The 26,450-nt window shown below is 35.6% G+C and overlaps 1 protein-coding gene and 1 non-coding gene across 5 annotated transcripts in view; one reads left to right on the forward strand and one right to left on the reverse strand.

Moving 5' to 3' along the window:
* Khdrbs2 (KH RNA binding domain containing, signal transduction associated 2) overlaps nt 1-26,450 on the reverse strand; it is a 496,703-nt gene that overhangs the window by 104,097 nt on the left and 366,156 nt on the right. The window lies entirely within an intron of this gene.
* Nucleotides 11,246-11,307, forward strand: LOC117722819 (U7 small nuclear RNA). Its single transcript, XR_004608586.1, has one exon. It is a non-coding gene; the product is annotated as a U7 small nuclear RNA (small nuclear RNA).

Consider the following 26,450-nt stretch of genomic DNA (forward strand, 5'->3'; position numbering starts at 1 on the left):
TATTGCTCTCAATGTAGACGGGGTAGGAGTCAATGGAAGTCCAATCTTTCCTGCAGAATCTGTACTGACTATCAGAAAATATGAGTTTCTACGTTAAGTTCAAATAAAGGCATAGAACATAGAACATAGAACATAGGACATAGAACAGCGATGGAGCACTTGCCCAATATTCATGAGGCCCAATATGGGAAGGAAGACCAATATATACTACAATCTCCAAAACCAGAAGAAATAAATATGAATGTGTAAATAAGACAAAATCATCCTTAAACAAGAAATATTGGAATAATAGAATTCCTCCCTTCACAATTGAAAATGGACTGAATTTCCATGCTACATAATTCAAAAGTATATGCTATCTTGCCATTAGAGTCAAGTAACATCAAAATTAAACCAGTAAGAGTGTTGCAGTTTCTTTAGACTATGAGGAACAGATCATTTTAGACTCCCATGACAAAAAGAGCTTAAGTCATTTTAAGATTTCCCTTTAAAGAGAATATATAGCATGAATTTTGTTTCATAACTAGTTAAATAAACACTTCCTAGTAATTCACATTTCTGTATTTCATTAGTGTACCTTTCCATATTAAAAACAAACAAATAAACAAACAGAAATCTATATTAAGATTTAAAAAATCAGATTAAATAGTCATTAAATGTAATAACCTTCTAAATGTCATTTATTACTTGTCAACAGACAACTGAAAATAAGTGAACTTAGTAGTATTAAATTTTGACAAAGCCACCAGATAACTTAGAAGGAATATTTCTTTTTAGTTCAAACCAAGCACCATGTTCTTGAATACTTGAAGGATTGATGATACTGCTGAAGCCCTTGAACTTTTTGCTTGTCCACAGCATCATTTGTCTGTTTTACTGATAATGAGAAGAAATGATCATGTAAATAACATGTTTTTAAAACCCATTTTGAAAGTTTCATACATTTTAATTTAGTCTGATAGCAAGCAACTGAGGTCAAGTACATTTATGATTAAAACATTTTCTCTTTAATCAAATATAAAACTTGAGTTTGAGTTTTTATTTATTTTTATCTTTTAGAGGCATAAAATATTGATATATAAATATATCAAATTATATATATATATGTGTATGTATATATATGTATATATACATATATATATATATATATATATATGTGTGTGTGTGTGTGTGTGTGTGTGTGTGTGTGTGTGTAATGTGTGGGGTGTTCAAGCACATATGTCATGGTATACTTGTAGCTGCTACAAGACAACTTTGCAAGACTTGGTTCTAATTCCACCATGTAGTTTTGGTGATCAAATTTAGGTACTATCTTTCTGATCCCAGTGGTTTGGTTTGGAAGAAAGTCTAAATAAAAGAGGACCAAGAAAGGAATGAAGCAAAAACATTCAAATAAACATGAAAACAGAGTGTGTCATTTAGTCCTGAAAAAAAAATCCATGAGAATGCTATTTTTGACCTCAGGGAGAACAATGTAGAATTTAAAAGGGGGAAACCAGTGGAAGTCTCATGAGAAATTCATATATGGTGAAAATTGCCTAGGATGCCTGTGTTATCTGGTGATGGGGACTTCAAAGGATCGTATGCCACTTTCTCCTTCATTTAGAAGCAGTTATAACAATGGTTCCAGGTCCTAGTCATGGTTGTGGCCAATACAAGCATCTCATAAATGTAAGACGATTGTAAGCATTCAATTTTATGTCAGTTTAAAAGTGTTTTCTTAGAGTTTATCCCTGGAATAAGAGCAACTACCAAAATATATTCATAGCAGCTTCAAGAAACATACTTAGGATTTATTTGACTCCAGAGACTAAGCAGTGTGTGACTCTAAGATATGTGCACTGAAGTGACTCTACCTGCTGTGCTTATAAGACTTTGCACATTTTTGACATCATACCCTCACCATAAACCAACTAAATGGGTACTTCTCTACAGTATAAGATAAAACAAACAAACAAAAAACAATTCAGAGAAACAAGAATTCTTCTAAGACCTTACACTTGCCCAAATCACAGCAAATTCTAAGATCTAATGGCAGTCCAAAATATAGCACATATGATGTGTTTATAAAAAGATAAAGAGAGGGGGATATGTATTATGGAGATGTGGTGAGGTTTGGGGGAAGGGGGTGCTTCAGTGGGCATCCCTTCCATCTGAGGGACCAGCTGCACTATGGTATAATATAGAATATAGTTATTCAGGGCATGGGGAGAGGAGTTGAGAGGCTAGCAGAGCAGAGAAAGGCAGAGAGAGAGAGAGAGAAAGAAAGTAGAGAAGTAGAGAAATAGAAAAGTAAAGGCCAGCCATGAGCACATGGAGAAAGAGGGGTAAAGGGAGGAGAGGACATAGCAGGGGCAGGAAGGCAAGAACAAGAGAGGAGCACTAGTGAGAGGAGGAGCCAGGCAGCTCTTTTATAGTGAGTCAGGCATACCTGGCTATTGCCAGGTAACAGTGGGGCAGCGCTTAGAGAAAATGTTAACACATGGTAAATGTGAAACCAAATGGGCAATTCAAGTGAAATAAAAAGCTTTAAGGATAGATGCTCAGATGTGACAGCTTGACCGGCAATGGCTAAAGTCTCCCAAAGTGATACATTCTCTCACAAACCCATGTTAGTCCTGTGTCACCAGAACACATACTTATGCCTATTTATGTTCATCTACTCCTTCTATCCCTCTACCATCAATTCTACAATGTCAATGGGAATTAGACTGTATTTTTACTATCAATGTTCAGTGAGTTTAAAGGCTAAGACATTATATAAGATGGTTTAAATTCTTCTAAAGACCAAACCCATTTTCCTTTGCTTCAACCCCTTTTCAATTTGGCCCTTTTTGCTTCTGTAATTATATTTCCACAACAACCTGCTACTTATTTCTTGGCTGATCACTATTGTGTCAAGCTCATCTTCACAATGACATCTCTTTTCCTGCTGCCTAGCTCAGTGACATTCACTCAAAAATACTCTAAATGCTTTGAGAATAGAAAGTAGGTAGTTTGTTTACTTGGCATCTATGTACATTGGCAAGCATTTGAGTTATCCTGCTGTCCATCAGAGATTAAAATAGATTAATTCATGTCACACATTTTAATATACAATGAAGTATCTATCTTATAGAATTTTAACCACGATAAAAGCCTTCAATGTATATTTATACAGACTTTCATGTGCCTATATATTAACTAATTATATCAGATTTCTAATCCAGAAGTCTTCTTTTGCCAGGCGAGATGTATGTATTGGTATGACAAGCACAGATATGTCTTAGAGCATTTTCTTGCAAGATACATTATTTCATATTGGATGGAAATTTGTTAAGACCCAGGAGTTCTAAAGTGAGGTAAAGCATTTTATGCTCTAGAGGAAAGTTTACCACATCAGAGGAAGTAAACAATTTAATAGCTTCAGGAAGTCCCTGAAACTGAAAAGACTTTCCCTCCCTAAGCATGCACATGTGCATGCACATGCATGTATATATATATATATATATATATATATATATATATATATATATATATATATATATGGAGAGAGAGAGAAAGAGAGAGAGAGAGAGAGAGAGAGAGAGAGAGAGAGAGAGAGAGAGAGAGAGAGAGAATATCTGAGGGAAATTCTCTGACCCATCTAAGCAGGAGCAGACCAACTGAGCTTCCTGATGTCCAATGTGTTGAGCTGCCTCTGTGTTTTACAGTTTGCTCCAGTTTTCCATCTTATAAGCTGTCACCTACATTGGGGTGGGCTTCTGGTGAGCCCACTGTCATTTAATCATTTATGTTTCTGGAAACAGTCCCTAACTCATATTTTTGTAAGAAATCCCAATAAACTTATTGATTCACAAACTAGGACTTTAGTTTATAATAAATTTCCTACCTGGAGTGAGTAGACATTTGTTCATATCTCCCAGGAATAATGTCTCCTAAGAGCTGTGATGGATGTTAACAAACTGGCTTTATGATTGGACTGAAGTAACGATGCAAAGAAATGAATCTGCATCTGGTACTTTAAGCCAGGACAGAATTTTATGGCTAGGAATGATGGAGGCTCTAGTAGATATATTATTTCTATTATTTTTCATCTCATTAAATAACTTCTAAACATTTCTATTTATTCTACAGATCACTGCTTTGTAGACTATGTTCACGTCTTACAACTAGGCAGTGTTCAAAGTAAATGACACCTGCTCTGACATAATGGCCCAAGTATTAGACAAAAATGAAAGAAAATCAATAATTATTAAAGTTTCTAAAGCTCAAGAAACATTATATGATAAGGATTGTAAAAAATGTAAAAGATGGAAGAAGGAAAGGAGTGTTCAAGCATGAATAGCTATTGCCATCTTGAGCTCAGTGCAGCTGAAATTACCTATAGCAGTGCTTCCTAAAGCTGTGACCCTTTATTTTAATTCCTCATGCTATCATGACCCCTGAACATAACATTACATTTTGTTGCTACCCATAAATGTAATTTTGCCACTGTTATGAACTGTAATGTAAATGTCTGTGTTTTCTGATGGTCTTATGTGACCAAAAAGAAAGGGTTGTTCAACCCCAAAGGGATCCAGCACACAGGTTGAGAACCACTGACCAACAGAAATTTGTAACCCACCAATATTATTTTGTGGATGGATAAGAAGCCAGACTAAGAAGCAGCTCACGGGGTTGCGGATTTAGCTCTGTGGTAGAGTGCTTGCCTAGCAATCGCAAGGCCCTGTTTGGCCCTCAGCTCTGGAAAAAAAAAAAAAAAAAAAAAAAAAGCAGCTCATGAAGTAAGGCTCCACTGTTCCTGAGAATAAATAATGAGTATCAACTGCTGGGGATGTGGAGAAAAACTTTTTTTTTTTGATGGTGTAGTTGTCTACAAATTGTTAATGCTATTGTAAGTGCCCTTCATTCATGTTTCTGTAAGTAATCCAATTGAACTCATTGATTTACCAAGCTAGATTGGTAGACTCTTTTCTTTGGTCTGTCGTGAGTGCACTGAGGTAAGTAGACATTTGCTCACATCTTCCCAGAAAAATGTTAATGTAACAAGAACCAAAATGTAAAACAATTATAGATTTTGAAAACATATAACAATGTATTCCAGCATGTGATTAATTTTTCTCTGGTTTTCTTCTGTTTCTGTTTTATCTTTTTCTTTTTTTGAGACAGATTCATATGTAAATCAAGCTAACAGTAAATTCTTGAGCATTGAGTCCACCACTTAAGTGCTAGGATTATATGTTTGGGCCTCTCTTACTAGTTTAATGTTTTTCTTATTGGAGTCGCTGAGTTTCTATAGGTTCATTCTTGACCTGGAAACAAGTACAGCTATGACTTGTTCACAGTTTCCTTTTAACAAATGGCTTTTCATTGACATCTTAGCAGATAGTTCTGAAGCCTAGGTTTGACCAGTTTCAGGTAATATGAAGCTGTTCGCAGTGTGATAACTAATGTTATAGCTTAAGTTAGTATGCTTAAGAGATCTATAAAATGTCAACAAAAAATGTCTCTAACCTGTAAGCCCCACTTGGCCAAAGACAGATACCTTCCTGGCATGCTGGGGGCTGTTGTTCATTTAAGAAAATCAGCCACCTTGTGTTTTTTCTTCTGTAAACAAGCGTGGTTGCCCCAGTTGCACAAGGTGAGTGCTTGATCACAGATAGGCAGGAGGTACTACCTATGCAGGAAGTACATCACAATATATCCTTGTCCATGACTGGACCAAAGTGGGAAGTACTCAGACTGTGGGTTTTGCCTTTTATAAGCCCCTGACTAATTCTGCTATGTCATATGCTGGGAATTCTGTGTATAGACATGGCCGATATACAAGGTTCTGGCCAATATTTAATAAAGCTTTATTCAAATCTGCCTCAAAAATTGTAGTAATGACCTAATTCTTGCCTGGTGGTATTAATATAAGTATACACATAAGTGTTGTTAGCCAGTGTTATTTATATAGGATGCAAGCTGCTTGCACCACTAACTACTCTGGAGTAGTCTGTGAGCATTCTTATTTGACAACAAGTTATGTTTCATCAGAACTATCTTCATGCATGGAAGGCATCCCATCTTATTTATGAGGCATAATGGTCTTTCCCTAAATCTCATGCTGTGTACTCTAAAACTACATATCTTCTCAGGTTCTATAAAAATAAATTTGAATTAAGCAAGTAAATACATTTTAATTTTGAAATGGAATCATATAACTAGGGAGATTATTCCATTTGAAAATGTAGTATACTGTTTTTTTCTAAAGATTCTTTATATGTATGTATTCTCTAAAATGACTTTCTTTTTAGTTTACATAAAACCATAAAATGAGCAGATTGGTGAGAGGTACCAGAGACCAAACATCCCTGGACTTTGCTATTAATAATATCATAAACAACTGGATTGCTATGTTTTAGAGGGGGAAACATCATTTTTTTAATCAATAGTTTTTGAGAGTAAACTACCCTTAACTCATCAATATTAAGCACTATTACTTTAAAGTATAAAATGTGAATCACTGAAGCAAATATATCACAACTCCCAAAGTTCATTAGAGTGTTAGGAAAATTAAACTAAAAACATCTCAATTAAGTAAGTTTCTTTTTATTCAATTAAAAAATTAAGCTCTGAAAAACAATAACCCTGAAATTAAATCCGGCAGTAACTGCAGGCTTCTGGGCTACGAATAATTTTTGAAAATAGCTATTCAGTCTAGAATGACTATGATATTTGGATGGAGAATTAGTTATATTGAGTTATACATTATTTAATTTGGAGATGCATGCATATCCTTAAAAAGTTTAAGAATTTCAATCATTTTAAGCTTGTGTCCTGATATATAGCTTCTTTTCAGAATATGAAATGTACTTATTCTAATGAAATTTTTACTCACAGAATCATAATTTCATGTGGTTCACTGTAGGAAGCCAAGTTTTGGGGCGGGTTAAAAAACTACAGGATCAAGGTACGTCTTTGGAAGATATGCCTGGGGTGGAAGTGTTTGTTGCAAGCGGACTTAAACTCACCGCTGCTGCTCCACTAGCTAGCCTCTTGTTTGCGTTGCTTTTGCTTTCAGCTATTAGTGCAAGTCAAGAGGTTTCAGGAGAGAGCCACTCTAGCATACCAGAACCAGAGCGTGTTAGCCGGCATCAGGCCAAAGAGCCTGGGGATCAGGCCAAAGAGCCTGGAGAAACAGATAAGGCCAAAGAGCCTGGAGAAAGGGAAGAGTACTCAAGAGGATCAGGGGCCACTGCAGGGCCTATTAAGGTTAAGGACCCTCCACCAGTTGGTGGAGAGAGAGTGGAGGACAAAAGGACCCTCCTTTATGGCAGAATCTTTGGGGAACCAGAGCAAGCAATGCCAGTGATAGAACAGATGATCTTTGAAAATGCCACAGCTGAATGCCGTGCAGCCATTGTCCATCGTAGGAAAAAGGGGCTACAAGATAGGCTGAGAGCCTGTTGCGGCCCAGGGAGGGGAGATGTTTGTGCTTATTCCACAGGTGAAGACAATTCAATTTGGGTCCCTTCGCGACTGGTGCAGATTGTGAAGAATGAAGCTAGATTGCAAGATTACGGCTCTGAGTCTCCTGATACTGATGTTCAATTTGGGGAAGGGAATTGGACTGGAGAGTTGGACCAGATGCAGCAGCAATTGCAAATCTGGATTTCGAGCCTTGATGGAACAGGAGTGGACCCCGTTACCCATGGCGATTTTACTTCTTGGCTTACCTCTGCCTTTTTCCTTCTTTCTTAAAGGGTGGGGATAGGCCTGTTTGGTGCGGCCCTATGTTGTGGATTAGTGTTCATGATGGTTGGTCTGTAAGCTCAGAGCCCAACAAAAACGTGACAAGGCCGCTATCGCCCAAGCACTTGCAGCCTTGGAGCAAGCATCTCCCCCTGAAATTTGGCTATCTAGGCTAAGAAAGTAGCTGATGACTGAGACCCTCAGTCGATGCACCCTAAGGGTTCAGCTCATTGCACTGGGTCGATGAGAGGTCTAAGTCTAGCCAGCCCTTGCCTGAATAATTGTGGTACCTGAATATCTAGAGGTGTTTGCGAGTGGGTATTCGACAGGGAATGTTCCACTAGTGTGGATGGATTTCCCAAAAGTATGCCTGATTGCACAAAGGTTTGATGCCAAGAAACCTCCCCTGGTGGCACCCCAGGGTGGAGGCCCCCCTTTCCCCGTCAAAAGGCATCGAGATGGGTATGGGAAGTAAACCCATTACAATATCTCATTTTGCACAGGGGATCAGGCCTCTGCTTTCCCTCACTGAGTTGGTGCTGTGCTTGATAGGCAAAAGGCTGTTCCATATTAATAATTTAAACAGATGTAGGAAGCCGCGGTTAGCGGTGATACATTCCGCCATTCCAAGATGGCGCGGGCATCCTGTCCTCCCACAAGTAAACAACTGACTGTGCAGGTGCAAAGGCAAAAAGCGCGCCAAAAGTCACTGCCCATCCCGGGGTGTATTATGGGTAATGAGTGAACAGCCAATCAGAAGTGAACACGTCACTCTAGGGTGTATATAAGCAGTACCTCTTCCAGTCTTTCCGTCTTTTCCGCTTCTGCTTATACAAGAAGTAAAGCCTCGCTGTAGTATTACCCGATCGCTGCCTCCGTGTCTTTTTCGCGGGCGAAGGGGACTCAGGAGGCGCGTGGAACAGTTCACATTAACAGAAAGTTCATTTTATTATTAATTATTAATTATTAATAATTATTATAATAATATAATAATAAGTTATAAATATATAGTTATAAATAGTTATAAAGTTATAATAATAAGTTATAAATAATATAATAATAAGTTATTATTAATCTGTGCTCCTATACAGTGAAGCTAATATTTCTTTTTGTTCCTTTTCATTTGTTTGTTGTATGATTTTGGAGATATGAACTAGAACTGTTCTTATATCCTGGACTGGCTTCAAGCTTGAAGTTCTTCTGGTTTGTTAGAATGTTATATTTTTGTTTATCAAAAAGCATAAAGATTTCTACATTGGGAACTGTTTTGTCAGGATTTCTATCACCTTGACACAAGCTTAGTCATCTGAGAGGAAGAAACCATGGTTGAGAAAAAAACGTCCATGAGATCCAGCTGTAGGACATTTTTTTTAATTAGTGGGGGCACCATTGTGGATGGGGCCATCCCTAGGCTGGTGGTACTGGGTTCTATAAGAAAGCAGACTGAGCAAGCCAGGAGGAACAAACCAGTGAGCAGCAGCCTCCATAATCTCGGCATCAGCTCCTGCTTCCAAGTCCCAGCCCTGCCTGAGTTCCTGTCCTGACTTCCTTCAATGATGAACAATAATGTAGAAGCATAAGTAAACTAAACCCTTTACTCCCCCAGTTGGTTTTGGTCATAATGTTTCATCATAGCAATAGAAACCTTAACTATGAACTGGAACAGGTACAAAATAATAAAAAATTTAAAAGTGTGAGATGTACTACATAATATACCTAAAAGCGAGAGCATGTAGACTTACAAAAGAAAAATTTTGCCCCTTATATAATCAAGAGAACTATTTATAATGTGAGAAACGAATATTCTCATTCTTTTGGGAAACATAAATTTCATATAACTTCAGAAAGTACAAATCTTAGGGGTGATCATTAAAATTTTTAGGATTTTATCTCACAAATACACTAAGTTGAAAATGAAATTGGGTTATTTTCCTGGAAAAGAAAAGCATGAGTTTGTGTCAATGCTATCAAGAACACTTAAAGATAAACTATATTAACTGTTTGCACGCTTCTGTATTTTAGTTTATTTATTTATATGTTTCTCACATTTTAGCTATTACATATTTGATTAATACATGTATATTATATTTTTATTTATATATGTATTTATATTTCTATAAATACATGTATATAACACATTAATATTTTATATTTAATTTATTATATTTATATAATTATATGTTATATAATTTATACTTATATATTATGGATAATTTATATAATATATGCATATAAAATTTATTTATATTTATGTAAAATTTATATAACTACTTATTTATATTTTATTAATTTATAGTTTATATTATGTATATTTAAAAGATATACCATTGATAATAGAAAGAGAAAGAATTTGAATCATTTATTTTATGTGTATTTAAAATAAAAAAACCTATAAAATAACAGCAATAGAAACCTATTGCTTTCCGTGATCAGCTCTAGTCATCATTTTAAAAGTATTTTTTTTACTATGAAATAGTAATAGTATAAGATAAATTTCCTTTTCTCAAGGTGGTTAACTACTATTTGTTTTCTGTCCCATTGTTTTGTTAGTCATATTTATGAGGCAAACACAGCAACTAATGCTTATATCTGCTTTGCTACTAATTAGATTTATGGCTATAAATTATACTAAGACAACATGCATAATGGTCACAGTCAGATTCACTCCCAAGTTTTTCTTTCTCTCTCATATATGTACACGTACACACACATACACACACACACACACACATACACACACACACACACACACACACTGGCTACAGAAGGGAGGGCATGATACTGTTAACACTCTTGGAGAAGGCCAGCAACCTGTTGGCATCCATGAGTGTTGATGGTTGCTGTAGGCACAAGGCTTCTTTGAATTATAATGTACATATTTTACATATTTTACATATTTACATATTTCACGTTTCTCCTTCAGGAAATGTTCTCCCTGCCAAGGTTAATGGCTCCATGATAATTAGGAGCAGCATAATTCCAGGAAGTGAAAATGTGTCTAATGTTCCTCAGCAAAATGTTAACACCCTGACCTCCAGGACAGCTCTTAAGGTTGTGAGAGGGAACTCTAAAAACATGAGTTTAAGAATGCATAATATCTCAACTATGCAAAATATAAGGATGATATATGAATTGTATGAGGGCTTTCACAGACTTGAAAAAAAAGAGACAGCTGCACTAATGAGTCAATATGGGGAAAGGAATAATTAAAAATAAGGCTTATATTTCAAGTAATAAACAGGCATCAGGAGGTAAAGGAGTAGTGCTCTCAGGATAGGATCCCACTCAGCTAAGCTTACTGTTTGTTTACAGAGGTAGAGAAGATATCTGAGTTCAGAGATAGTGCTGTGTTTAAAAACATATACTTGCTCTCTGTCATTTTGTAAGCATAAAGTTGATAAGGTCATAAAATTCTGATTTGTGTAAGAATGAAAAGGGAACCTGTGGTAAGTGACAGAATTGATATGTAACAAAAAAACCTGGGCTTTGATCTGACAGAAAGAGCTCTACTTAGAACTGCTTAGAGAGCTAACACAGCTCTTTTAGAATTTGTCTAGCTGGTTTTCTGGCTTTGGTCAGAAAACCAAAAATCTTCTAAGAGTCCTAACACAACTCTGTTAGAATTTTGGCTAGCAGGAAACTCAAGAGTTATTCAGAGAACTATTACAGTTCTTACAGAATTTTTCTATCAGTTTTCCTCACTTTCATCAGAAGATCCATGAGCTGCCTAGAGAACTGTCTAGAGATCTATCTTAAAGAGACCACAGACCTATCAGCTTGTACCCATCATTGAATTCGAGTCAATTGTTCTGTTGCTCCCAAACACTCCTTCCTCAGGAGCCCCAACCAAGCTGAGGCTGGTCCTTGGCAACAAACAGACTTCTGATCTCATATAATAACTATTATGTTTCACTTCATGATAAAAGGACTCAAGCTGTACTACAGAGGAATAGTGATTAAAAACTGCATGATATTGGTACAGAGTCAGGGATATCAATGGAATAGAATTGAAGACCCAGAAATGAACCCACACACCTATGATCACTTGATCTTTGACAAAGGAGCTAAAACCATCCAGTGGAAAAAAAACCCAGCATTTTCAACATATGGTGCTGGTTCAACTGGAGGTCAGCATGTAGAAGAATACAAATCTATCCATTCTTATCTCCTTGCACAAAGCTCAAGTCCAAGTGGATAAAGGAAAACCAAATAAAACCAGATACACTGAAACTAATAGAAGAGATGGTGGGGGAAGAACCTCGAATACCTGGGCACAGGGGAAAAGTTCCTGAACAGAATACCAATGGCTTATGCTCTAAGATCAAGAATTGACATATGGGACCTCATAAAATCGCAAAGCTTCATAAAATTGTAAGGTACTGTCAATAGGACAAAATGTCAACCAACAGATTGGGAAAAGATATTTACCAATCCTACATCTGATAGAGGGCTAATATCCAATATATACAAAGAACTCAAGAAAATTAGACTCCAAACAACCAAATAACCCTATTAAAAATGGGGTACAGAGCTAAACAAAGAATTCTCAACTGAGGAACTTGAATAGTCAAGAAACACCTAAAGAAATGTTTAACATCCTTAGTCATCAGGGAAATGCAAATCAAAACAACCCTGAGATTCCACCTCACACCTGTCAGAATGGCTAAGATCAAAAACTCAGGTGATAGCAGGTGCTGGCAAGGATGTGGAAAAAGAAGAAACACTCCTCCATTGTTGGTGGAATTGCAAGCTGGTACAACTACTGGGGAAATCAGTCTGGCAGTTCTTCAGAAAATTGGACATAGCATTACCTGAGGACCCAGCTATACAGATAGCTTTTAAATATTATTTGTTTACTTAATTCTTATAAGGGTATGTGAGAGATATTGCGAGGAAAGAGGCACCAAGGGTGAGAAAGAAGAAGAGTTTTAAAAACAAGAACTTGCTATTCTTGAGATATTTGCTGAAAACCGTTCTATTGTTTCAACATAGTGGATCCTCTATGTCCCCTAAGAAACAGTTTTCTCATGATCCATGTGTATATATATACATATATATGTACATATATATATCTTTAACAATAATTTTATAATAAAATCATATAGAATCATTGATAAATATAAATATTTTTTAAGAATTAAAATCACACATAATCCTATAAAGAATTTTCTGGAAAGTAGGCTGAACAATTGTTAGGTAGGTTTCCTAAGTAAAAAATTTAGAGCAGGAAGAATTTACGTCATCATAACTAAATTATTATAAACACAGTGGAGATCCTGAACTAGAATAGGAACTAAGCAGGTAGTCTTTCAAATAGACAGTTTTCTGGGTTCTAGTCTTAAATTCAGAAGCAAGTATCAGGATTTGAATACTGTTTCTAACTCTCAGTATGGCTTAGCAAACACACATACAGGTAGACAGACAGACAGACTGAGACTCATACACAATGACAGACATAGACACATTCACAAACATATGAATGACTATATACATACACATATAAATGCATGTATATGTTAGGAATGATACTTTGTTACAGAATTTTTTTAACACACAGTAAATTATTATAGTATGATTTTCTCCTATAATACAAAACTAGTATTTAGTAGAGATTTTATTATTTCTTTTTATATGAATTTATTTTAATATAAATTGCTCAGAATCTTATGTTTAAAAGTTATGTGTCTGACAGGATCTGAAGTAAGATTTTACAGAGATTTTACATAGCCTTAACCCTGCATCAATCCACTCTGCTTTTTTATAGAGTAATGTGCAGCTGGACAAGATATGCTACTGCTGTGGAAAACAGTGAGGTTGAAAATACACAATGGTTTATTTTACCCTGTTACTTTTCTTAGACATTTACTTTGTTTTTAACACTTGACTGTTACAAATACTGCTGTAATCAACATCTGTGCACAGGAATCTTTGACCTCATCTATCCCTCTGCATGTTTCTAGAGGTAAATTTAATTTCCAAAAGATGTCCATCTCTTTCTAATATGAAATTAGTTTTGCTTTTCACCGTGATTACAGTTTTTAATCTTCTTGTAATTCTGAAGAATCACACATGACAGACACTATTCCAGACTGTGAATAATTTATAGTCTTAAGACTTCTAGTTTTTCATTACAGATGAAAACCATGGACTTACTCTCCTTATGGCAGATTGCAGTCCATCTAGAAGGTGTGACAGTAACTGTTGCCTTCAATAGAGCTGTACAGACCAGGTCTGGTTATAGTCAATGCTAGCCCAAGGAAGGGCCAGCTGACCTTAACACTCTCTGTTGAGCTATGAGCTACTGGATAATGGAACAAACAGAGATACTGTCTTCAGCTGTATCTGGTCCAGCTGACAAACCCAACAGGTAGCAAAGGACAGGCCCAAACCCATGGCCATACAGACAGCCATGGATAAATTCAGAAGATAGATCACAAAACAAAACCAAAGGATATGAATGTGGGAAAGGCACTCATGGTGGGAGGCTGATAAAGATGGGAGGAGTGAGAGCAGGCAATGGAGACAGTAATCAGGATGTGCTACATATGTATTTATAAAATCCTCAAAGAAGAGATCAAATAAAGAGATAAACACACAATAAAGTTAATCAGTGTAGGCTCCTCAGCTTCAATAGAAAAAGCCAAAAAAAAATTCATCATATCATCATTTATGAGTGCACAGTTTAACAAGCATTTAGAAATAACCTGGTCCTATAATCAGATATGTTGTCACATGGTCCAGAAAGATTTATGGCTGTGAATTCTAAGAGGTCAAGGAGGATCTAGTTAGTATTGCCCCAACATGCTGGCTAGTTTTGTGTCAGCTCGACACAAGCTAGTTATCAAAGAGGAAGGATACTCAGTTGAAGAAATGCCTCCATGAGATCCAGATGTAAGGCATGATCTCAATTAGTGACCAGTGAGGTAGGGTTTAGCCCATGGTGAGTCGTGTCATCCCTGGACTGGTGTTCCTGGGTTCTATAAGAAAGCAGGCTAAGCAAGCCATGGGGAGCAAGCCAGTAAGCAGCACTCCTCCATGACCTCTGCATCGGCTCCTGCCTCGGGTGTTCTGCCCTGCTTGAGTTCCTGTCCTGACTTCCTTCAGTGATGGACTGTGATGGACTGTAAGTGTAAAGCCTAAATAAACCTCTCTCCCACCCCCCCCCAAAAATTCTTATTAAGCAGTTCTCTCTTCTTTTAATTAAGTTCTTGCCTCTTTTCTCTTCCAATTTGTCAATTGTACTGGACCATGTTGAATCGAAAGCACTCTTAATTCTTCACAAAGATCTAGGTCCTAACAGGTAATGGCTCTCAACACTAATAAAAAATATCAAAAAAGAGAAAAGAAAAAAGAAAAATATCCTGTTTCCTACTTTATTCTACACAGATTCCTTTGAGAAAGTTTTTCTTGCCTGCTTCAGGAATTAAAATCTGTGCTACTTTACTATGTAAAATGTTTGAAGCAGACTGGAAGTTTTACTATTATTTTTACAGTGAGGTCTGCTCAGTTCAGGAAACCTGTAAGTCTGTATACTAAACCATATGACCACACAGTTCCTCGGTGCATAGCCCTGAGTTCTAATGCACAGGTACACACAGCATTAGACAATCTACCACTGTAAGGGGCATGTTAAAAATGTTAGTGGAATCATACTAATACATTTGTTATAAATAACTTTGATATCAATTTCAAGTAAAAAAAAATGACCATTTGCAGATAAGGGAAAAATAATGATCTAAAGTTCTTACAAGATAAAATTCTCTATTAAACATTGCTGGCTAAAAACATGTCAATTTGCTTTTGTGTATGAAACACTGAATTGCTCTCCACTGTGATTTATATTGTCTACGGCTAAAACCAACATTGAGAAACATAAATTACTGAAAATTCCTACTATATTTAGCAGTTAGAAGAGGCTTCATTTCTGATGGTGACAGGATGGATGCCATTTTAAAGCAATTATTTTCTCAGTATCGTTGTATCTTAATGAGAAGAAGAATGACTTTCTATTTGTTGCCAGCTGGAGCTCAAATGTAGCTTTATTTAATTATGCAAAATACTAATCTGAAAATTTGTTAGTACACATTTAACATTTAATTGGGAGCTATTTATGCAATCCTTCTCAAGTATTCTGAGTTGTCTTTGTAAAAGATATGTGTTTAGTTAAGTAAAACCATGTTTTTGTGTTATTTCAAATAAGCTAACGCTATTTAAAATTAAAATGCCATGTTTTCTTTCATTTTAAAAATATTTAAAATTAAAATATAATTACATGATTTTTTTCCTGTTCTTTTTTCTCTCTCCAATCTATATTATCTTCTACCACTCTTGCTCCTGTTGTAACATACACCACATATACACATACACACACACACACACACACGCACACAGATACAGAGGCATGCATGCATACACACACAGATACACATACACAATTGTACATACGCACCCCCACACACATACATACATACAAGGCACACAGGCACATCCCAGGCATGCAAACACACACACACACACACACACACACACACACACACACACACAGAGGCACACATAAATACACATAATATAAACTTAGAGTCGGTATAATGTTACACACATGAATGTTTTCAGTGTTGACCATTTGGTATTGGATAACCAACTGATGTGTTCCTCTGTGAAGAAGGCTATTTATCCAGGGCTCAGCATTCCTTTGTTGTGTAGAGTTAAGACCTTGTGAGAATCCTCATTTCCATGGTAGCATTAATGTTCTTCTGAAGATCTTGTTTAGGAAGCATTTGGTTGAGACTTCATGAGTACTACTTCCCTGACATTTATAGGACATGCAATCAAGTAGTAGGCATCACGTTCCTCTGGTTTTTAGTATCGTTCACACTCTTCTTCCATAATGTTCCTGAGCCTTGGGTGTGGGAATTGAGTTGTAGATGGATTAGTTGGGGATGACTTCTGGATCATAATTTTCAGTTACAAGTTTTACTGAGGCAAACTGGCTTTAACTTATGCAGAGGATTCAACTGTGAGGATAAGGAACAGTCCTGAACCTTTACAACAGTTCTACATCATTATGCTCGAAATTAGCATGCACAGTTTGTGTTCGGTGAACTCATTTTTGTATAGGCTTGTCATGATGCAGTTAACAATGATGATATGTAAATGTCATGTGGGAAAGACTCATTTTTCTGAACTCAGATTCTTAGAACTGGGATAATTATTAAGTACTTTGACACTTGAGCATGTTCTTAAACTCTATTTATTAGCTTTCTCATCTGTAAGATTTTGAAGATGACAGTAGCTATCTTTAAATTTATATAAAACAGGATATATCCTGGTATTTTATATGCTTAAAAATATAAATGGCATAGTAGCAGCATCTTACAGACAACTGACATCCAGTCATTAATAAAGATTTTTGGAAACACAATTCACAGGAATGTGTAGATATTAGCAACTAGCTAAAATAATCTGCAAAAAAGCAAATCTTGAGTATTCAAGATAAAAAAAGGAGGAGCAGAAAAGACTGTACAACAACAAGGTAGATGAAATTGGTAAAAGAAAAGGAAATTAAAACTGGCAGAAAAGGTAAATTCAAAATTATATGAAATAATTAAATAGGAAAGTATAAACAACTTCAAAAGTAAATATATTCTAAGCATACCAATATGTAAAAATTAAAATTATAACATTATTGATCTAAAAAACTTAAGATTTATTTCCAAGACCTCTTTACATAGCATTAGCCAAAAAAAACCACTTAAATTGTTTTAAGATTTGATTAGTGTTTGTTGCAGATTTTTCATATATATAAATCTAAAGTTTTAGGCTATTCTTACAGGAACATGTTGAATAATTATGCAATCAGTTGTCATAATTATGCAATTTCTAAATATCTGATGACGATAAGAATAATTTTCAAGTTGGAGTTTGGTTAGCAAAAAGACTTAATTTAAGATGTATGAATATGTATATGTAAATTGGGAAATGCATGTGCATGTATGTAACTAGAAGATTATGTGTATGTATGTAACTAGAAGATTATGTGTATGCATGTAACTAGAAGATTATGTGTATGTGTGTAACCAGAAGACAGATGTGTGACTGTCTGTGTGTGTAGAAGATGCTTGTTTATGTATACAACCAGATTATATGTATTATGTAACTAGAAGACACGTGTGTGTGTGTGTTTAACTAAAAGATGATCCCACTGTGTGTGCATGTGTGTATGTGTTCATAGAACTAGGGGAACCTACATGAGCACATTCCTGTCCTTCTCTCCATCCTCATAAGGAAGAAGTATATTGCAGTGTCAACCACTGAAACTCATTTTCTTCACATGTTTGTCTGTCCACTGCTCTTAAACAGCAACACAAGCTATTTTATCCATTGGATACCTTCTATGGTTTTCTCTAGATATCATACCCTCTTAATAAAAATAAAGAGTAAAGAACAAAGAGGGAAGAAAAACATGGACAATCTTAAAAGCACTATTCATTTGAAACAGGTAGATTACAACATGAAAGCAAGGAACAAAGGAAAATTTGCTTTCAAACTGTGTACTAGACTAAATTTAAAAATAAAAAGTGTGTGGCTAGCTAAATGGTTCAGTAACTATATATCTTTATAAGACAAAATGATAGTATTGATTAATGATCATGAATTACAGAATCTCATTGACTTATTATAAAGCTCAGTGAAATTCCTCAGATATAGTCTCCAAAGATAGAATGCATATATTTATCTATTTATATTGGGCTGGATGCTACTGAATTATTTCAAGCACATAATCCCTTGTAAAAACAGTGACATTTTGAATCTGAAAGGTTAGAGACTGTCCTGACTGAAATGACACTTGCACTTTCTATTTAAGGCTTCCTTTCAAAAGATGTCCTAATGAACACTACAATAAATCTCTTTAAACTTAAAATGTAGGTAAGAGTTCCTCACTGGGTAGTCAGCTGGCTGCTTTTGCTTTACTCATTACTTATTTGGAAGTATTTACCCTTTAGCTTCATCGAGATTTCTAACACATTAGGTTTGAGAGATGTTAAGTGTGTGCATTTTCAGCTGCAGTTGCTGAGGGGACATTAATCACTGCTCTCACAATCTGCCTTACTTAGGACTTTCTGAGAACAGCAGCATAGGAAGACAACAGCAGACTGAACCAGCAGGAATGATTCCTCAACCGCAGTTCACCTGAAAAAGCTCCTCGCCTGCATTTTCCACCTGACCCTCAAAATAACTCCCACTTAAGAAAAGATGGCAAACAATAAGTTAGAGATAAAGAAAGATGGCTCTTTCTTTGAACCACTTCTAGTGGCAGGTTCATTTTTTGGCTTTTAAACCGAACTACCACATGGTCTTAGGATTAACCATCTATCCAGCTGCCATTGCCAGATGCAGTGGCTAATATTTCACTTTGGATATTTTTCATTTGTGCTGCAAAGCAATCATGCTCAGTAATTTACCGTTCAAGTGTGATTCATCAGCTTTTGCCGTCCAGCATAAATAACTTTAATTTGTTTTTTTTTTTTCTTGCATTGTGGGAGAGCCTATGTAAACACTAGCATCCATTTAAGAAGTGTTTCACTTGATGTGGCCCAAACTTTTAAGAGTCCAGAATTGAAATGATTCTTCAACAGCTGCAGGAGTATTCGCATTTCCCCATCCTTTAGATCCTATTATCATCTTAATTTATACATAGGTATTGATTTAATCTTTATTTTTATATGCACTGTCATGATATATACTGGCCTCTTTTTAAAATATGTATGAATCATATATATATATTCAATATATGTTTATATAAAATATATAATATATATTGTTTCCTGCTATTTGAATCAGAATATGGGCAGGTTTATCACTTTTTACATTTTAAGAAAAAGTTTTTGGCCTTAAAGATGGCCTCCCTCCTCCTCCTCCTTTTTTCCTCTTCTTCTTCCTTATAAGGGTAATTTCTATTGTTCTTTTCTTTTGTTGAAAGAAGATGTTTACAAATCACATTATATATCCTGATTATGGTTTTTCCTCCTTCTATTCCTCCAAATTTCTCCCATATCCCTTCCTATCTCCTTTCTGTCTCTCAAATAACTAAAGCAAAAGCAAGCAAGCAAACAGAAACACCCAAACAAACAGAAAAAAAGGACCACTACCGACTCTAATTAAAAAAAAAAAAAAAACCACCTAGAATAAACTTGAACATTGTAAAGTTATTATTTTCTTTCATAATCCTTCATCTCAGCTCCAATTCTTTTTTGGACTAAATTTTTTCCTTTTAGTTTCTGAAAACCCTCATTTGAGTAATTGCATCTTAGCTAATTTTCTTTACTAATATATGATGTTTAAAATACTGTGTTAATTAAAACCCTAAATTTTATTTTGCACCACTCCTTTGTCACTGGGTCGTCCATGTTTTCTAGTATGTCAGCATCATGGCCTCCTTCTGGCACCAATTATAAACACTAGGTTTTGTATTATTTTGTAGATGAAATACATTCAGCTGAGGAAATTTGTTGAGAAGATAACAAGGTTTATTTACTCTGGAGTCTCTATGAATTAAACTTGTGAATGAATGCTTGTGCATGAGAACTATGTAGATCTGCATAGTTGCTGTTCATAAAAATTAAAATAATTGTTGTTTGCAGTCATGTTGAAGATTTCCTCATCATAAAGTTTGTCTGTGTCTGCAGCAGTAGGATTTTTCTTGTTGTTTTTGTTTCTTCTTTTCTCCTTTTATTTATTCTAGAGTACTCCTCAAATATTAATAGAGTAAGATATATTAGTTTTAAATGTTTTGACCAATGTGCTTCCTTTCTGTAGAGCATTACATGAACAGGTACTCTAATACTTGATGTGCAAATGCACATCAAGTTTTTTGCATCTGTTTTTATTTTTATTTGCCTTTCATGAACCATGAGTATTTTTGTTCTTGCTAATCCTATAGGATTGCATTTCTTCAGTCTTCATTCTCTATAACATGAGAAATTATACTTTAAATTTTATTTATTCACCTCTCTAAATTATTAAATTTTTAATTAGTCATGATTTCCATACTTAATTTATGGAAGTGTAAAGTTACCAATAGTGCATGCTTTTTGTAAAATCACACATATGACCATTTTAATTACATCCTTTGGTTCTTTCCTCTTTTACATATACTGTAGATTTAAATGTGTGTTTGTATTTGACAATTTTAACTTGTTTAAGATACAATTATTTTTATCATAAATAGTCAGGCTTTCTGTTTTTAGTGAATACTTTAATCCTGTTATCCATTCCTAAAATTCATTATTTCTAGCTGCATTTGTCTTATCACTTCAAAATTGGGTTAATGGCTGATACATTAATGGTTTAAAAATAAAAATTGTATCAAATACTTGTCTTGAATTTTAGAGTTGATGCATACACTTCTACATATATAATTTGAACTCTGGGCACTTGGCTATTATTTACATCACCACAGTCTATTGTTGCTGATGAAAAGTTAGAATGGCTATTTTAAAGTAGAAGCTGAAGTCTACCTGTACTGTAGAATGCTACTAATAAGACAAAAAGTTATAATTGAATTACTTATGGTTTATTATCTCAATGTTCTGAAATTCCCCTGTTTACTACCTGTTTACCACAACTCTTAACTCACTCAGGACAAATCACCTTAAAGATAGCTGATAATACTCCATCTTGTAAGCCAAAATGTTGTACTGCTCTCCTCTTTGCCTTTTGAATTTTTGAACCTGTTTTGTTGTTGTTGTTTGGTTAGTTGGTTTTTGTTTTGTTTTGTTTTTCTATAAAAAGCCTGCTTTCAGTAGAGATAGGTATCACAATTAGGCTCTGGAGTTCTTTGTTTTGTTTTGTGGTCCTGAATTTTCAGTTTTGAGGTATTCATTGAATAAACTACTCTTACTTAACTGAAATTGATGTTCTTATGGTTTGTGTGACAATTCCTGAACCCTAACAATAGAAAATGCAAACCCAGAAATCCTTAAAATTATCTCCCCTGAAATCTAAAATCTTGGGCTTGGAAACCCTCTAATATCAAAGTAAAAGTAAGTTCATTTTGTTTTATGATTCAATTTCTGTTCTTCAATGATTGGGTTATACCCCACTGTCTTAGTTAGGTTTCCATTGCTGAGAAGAGACACCATGGCTAAGGCAACCTTTATAGGGGACAACATTTAATTGGGTTGGTTTATAGATTCAGAGGTCCAGTCCACTATCATTATGGCAAGAAGCATGACAGTGTCCAGGTAGATACAGTGCTGGAGAAGGAGCCAAGAGTTCTACATCTTGATCTAAAGGCAAAGAGAAAAATACTTACAGTCTCCCAGGCAGCTAGGAGGAAGGATTCAAAGCCCACCCCCAAAGTGACACACTTCCTCCAGCAAGGTCAGTCCTAGTCAAATGAGACTACAACTCCAAATGGTGCCACTCCCTGGGACAAGCATATTCAAACAACTACACCTACCTCTAACCTAAACTACAAATGATTCTATACGTTCTATTCCAGGAAATGGCAACCAGGTCTTTGTTTCAGGGGGTTGTTATGACCATCTGCACATGCTTATGTGCTGCTTCTGTAGCACTGCTTATTCACCTGCCAAATCCTCCATTTGAAAACCCTCTACTCCTGAGCTATAAAATTCTCATCTTCCCCATGTCCAATGCTGATCACTTGAACCCTGTAGCACCTTTGAGTGAGGCTGCCTTTGTAAAGAGATAAGTTTGATCCAATTTTGCCATTTGGGTCAGTGGTCTTTAATCTTGTCTAGTGGGACTAGCAGCATTTTCAAATCATCAATGAATCTCATATAGAGCATGTGGTTGGTGGCTTGATTGAATGCTTTGCCCCCAGCTGGTGGTGCCATTTTGGCAGATTTGGGAGGTGCTTTCTTGCTGGGGTAAGTTTGGCACTAGGGTGGACTTTGAGAGTTTTAAATCTTTCACTATTCTCAGTTTGCTCTCTGCTTCCTGTTGTGGTGCTTAAAATGTGAGACTGCAGATTTTGTTCCAGCTTCCATGCCTGCTGCTCACTGCCACTACTCTATCATCATGGACTGTCGCCATGTGGAACAGTAACTCCAATCACTTCCTTCTTCTATAAGTTGCCTTGTTCATAGGGATTTTTCACAGCAATAGAAAAGTAACTAATGCAGAATATTTTGAATAAAAAATATAATATGTACCTCATATTATTAATATGTCAATTCTCTAAATTACTTTGTTAATACAATGTAATTTTAATTGAAATTATAATAGTTACATAATTTGTGTATATGTGTATTATACCTCAAAACTCACTTGCAAATATGCATATTCAAGAAGCACCAAGAAAATAATACAGGGTGTTAAGACCAGTAATGTGGGTTTCCTGTACACCTAATTAAGGAACAAACAAAACTAATCAAAGATTTGCTCATTGATATTTTATTTTTTCTTTATTTGGAAATAAAAAAAGAGAGGTTCATAGTAAAAGAACTCAAGAATAAGTGTAAATAGTTGACCAGCATGCCAATGCCTATATGTTAACTTGGTATGTGACAGTGGACATGAATGCTGTATTTAATAACAGCTCAGAGAACAGGCTTATACAGAAAAAGAACTTGAAAGTCACTCTCATACTCATTATAAAGGCTTTAAATAAGTACCAAAATTTAATAATGTAAAATCTGGGGCTAGCAATTTGGACCACAGTTTAGGAATGCATACTTCTCTCTCAGAGGATGGCTGATTAGAGCCCCACATCCAGGTGGCAGCTCACAAATGCCTAGATCTCTCTCTCACTCTCATTTTTTTAGGGAATCCTACACTCTGATCTGGCCTCCACAGGCCCCTCACACATGTATACTATAAATAAAAATTAAACTAAAAATCTTTTAGAATATTAAATATCAAAATACTAAAGAATACAGGACAGTGTATGTTCATGAGAGCATAGAAACAGGCTTTTCAAATAAGAGATGTTCAAATTATTAGGAAACCTTTTTTGTGAATGTATGACGATGCAGTGAAAGTATAAATATTTAAGCAGAAACCAAATAAAGTGACTTCTTAAGGAGTGGAAGTCAGGTGATCAGAATAGAGATGTAGAAAGAAAGTCATATTGTTTTATTTTTTTCAAAATGCATTGAATAAATCAAATGAGTTAATGTGGCTGCTGAGTGCATGGAATTGTGATATTTTCCTTTGCATATCATTCACTATATTAAATACTAAAATATTACTTTAAAAATAGAATATGGAATACAAACCTTCTTATAAAAATTGCACCAATACAACACATATATAATCAAACATACGCTATAAAAAGGGCACAAAATCAAATGGTATAAACTTTGTGTATTACAAGAGCCCTGAGTATGTAAACTATGGTCATTATCATAAAGAAATAAAATAAATTTTAAATGTTTAGAGACCCAGAAATAAACCCACACACCTATGGACATCTGATCATTGACAAAGAAGCCAAAACCATACAATAGAAAAAAGAAAGCATCTTCAACAAATGGTGCTGCTTGAACTGTCAGTCTGCATGTAGAAGAATGCTATTTGATCCATATTTATCACCTGTAGAAACAGCAAGTCCAATTGGTTTGAGGACCTGCACATAAAATCAGATACACTGAAACTAAAGTGTATCTTTAAGAAGTGAAAGTGGGAAATAGCCTTGAATGCATTGGCACAGGGAAAAAAGTCCTGAGAAGATTACCAGTGGCTCAGGTTCTAAGATCAACAACTGACAAATGGGACCTTGTGAAAATGAAAAACTTCTGCAAGGCAAAAGGTGCTGTCACTAAGACAAAATGGGAACCTATAGATTGGGAAAAGATCATCACTAACCCTAAATCCCATAGAGGGCTAATATCCAAAATATACAAAGAACTCAATCAGTTAGACTCCAGAAACCTAAATAACCCAGTTTAAAAATGGGGTACAGCACTAAACAAAATTCTCAACAGAGGAATTGTGAATGGACGAGAAGGACTTAAAGAAATGTTCACCAACCTTAGTCATCAGGGAAATGCAAATCAAAATGACCCTAATATTCCACCTCATACCTGTCAGAATGGCTAAGATTAAAAACCTCAGGTGACAGAACATGTTGGCAAGGATGTGGAGAAAAGGGAACACTACTTCATTTCTGGTGGGATTTTAAACTGGTACAACCACTCTGGCAATCAGTCTGGCGATTCCTCAGAAAATTGGACATAGCATTACCTGAGGACCCAGCTATACCACTCCTGGGCATATACCCAGAAGATGCTACACAATATCATAATGATGTATGCTTCACTATATTCACTGAAGCATTATTTTAATGGCCAGAAGCTGGAAGCAACCAAGATGTCTCTCAAGGGAACAACAGATACAGAAACTGTGGTTCATTTTTGCAATGGAATACTACTAAGCTATTAAAAAACGAGGCCATCATGAATTTTGCAGGCAAATGGATGGAGCTAGAAAATATCATCCTGAATGAAGTAACTGAGACCCAAAAGGACATGCATGGTATGTACTCACTGATAAGTGGATATTAGCCATAAAATAGAGTATACCTATAGTGCATCCCACAGACTGAAGGAAGTTAAACAAGAAGGAAGGCCCAAGTGAGAATGTTTCAATCATACTCAGAAGGTAGTGGAGACAGATGGATCCCTGAGTTCAACACCAACCTGATGTGACATAGTGATATGAGGTGGTGTTCTCTGAAAAGTGGTTTTTCAAAGGCAGCTTTTACCATTAACACAGTTGTAATCAATTTTAACTTTTAAAAAGATATTTTATTGCAAATTAGGTGTATATATCTGTGTTTAGGTGGGGATACATTCACATGAGTGCATGTACCTGTAGAGACCAGAAGAGGGCATCACATTTTCTGGAGTGAGTGTTACAGATGGTTCTGAAATATGTAGGTTCTCGAAATGGATCTGGGTCATCTACAAGGGCATCAAGATCTCTTAACCATGGAGCCATCTCTCTAATCCTAATACAAGGAACTCTAATGAGGTGGTTGTAAATGTTCCTTTCTATATTTGTGTTTTGAGTCCCCAGATGCCTTGCTGTCATAACCCTCTAAACTGCATGCCAACACACCTTGAGTATATATGCTATGTTTTCATTTTCATGAAAACTGCATACTTGTGTTGACACAGAATAATGATACACAAGCAACATTCACAATTAACTCTGTTTTATTACTGTTAAACTTCACTTACATGTCATGCATATTATCTCACATCAGTTTGCTTTAATTTTATGTAATTCTGGGGGCTTTAGAAATTTTTGTATTGTTTTACAGGGTCAGAGTGGTCTATAAAGAATAAAATATATTGGAATCAGAATGCTAAGGCAGCAAAAACAATTCAAAAGGGTTGTCTGGTTAATCTTGGATAGAGGAAAGGTGGGAAGAAATGAGTGAGAGATGTTTAGGGCATGGGCTAGCACTTAAATGAAATATTAACACATGAATGCTTTTTGAGATAGTAGACAATGGATTTATATCTGCTCCATGTTTCTCCAGTCAAGGTTAAATCCACTTGGATTATTTTTGACATAGGAAGTCTACTAATCGTCAGCGTTCTGGCTTTTTTGAATTTGTCCACATTTGGCTGGCAGAGAACTGCAGGTGTCATTCATTGTTGCTCCTCTTCCTGTGGTGATAACATGAGATAAACAAACCAGTGGTGACAGCAGCATGCAGGAACACAGTGTTCCTCTTCCCCAAGGAGCACACCACA

This window comes from Arvicanthis niloticus, chromosome 17 (assembly GCF_011762505.2).
Source record: "Arvicanthis niloticus isolate mArvNil1 chromosome 17, mArvNil1.pat.X, whole genome shotgun sequence".
In the NCBI taxonomy this organism is placed as follows: Eukaryota; Metazoa; Chordata; class Mammalia; order Rodentia; family Muridae; genus Arvicanthis; species Arvicanthis niloticus.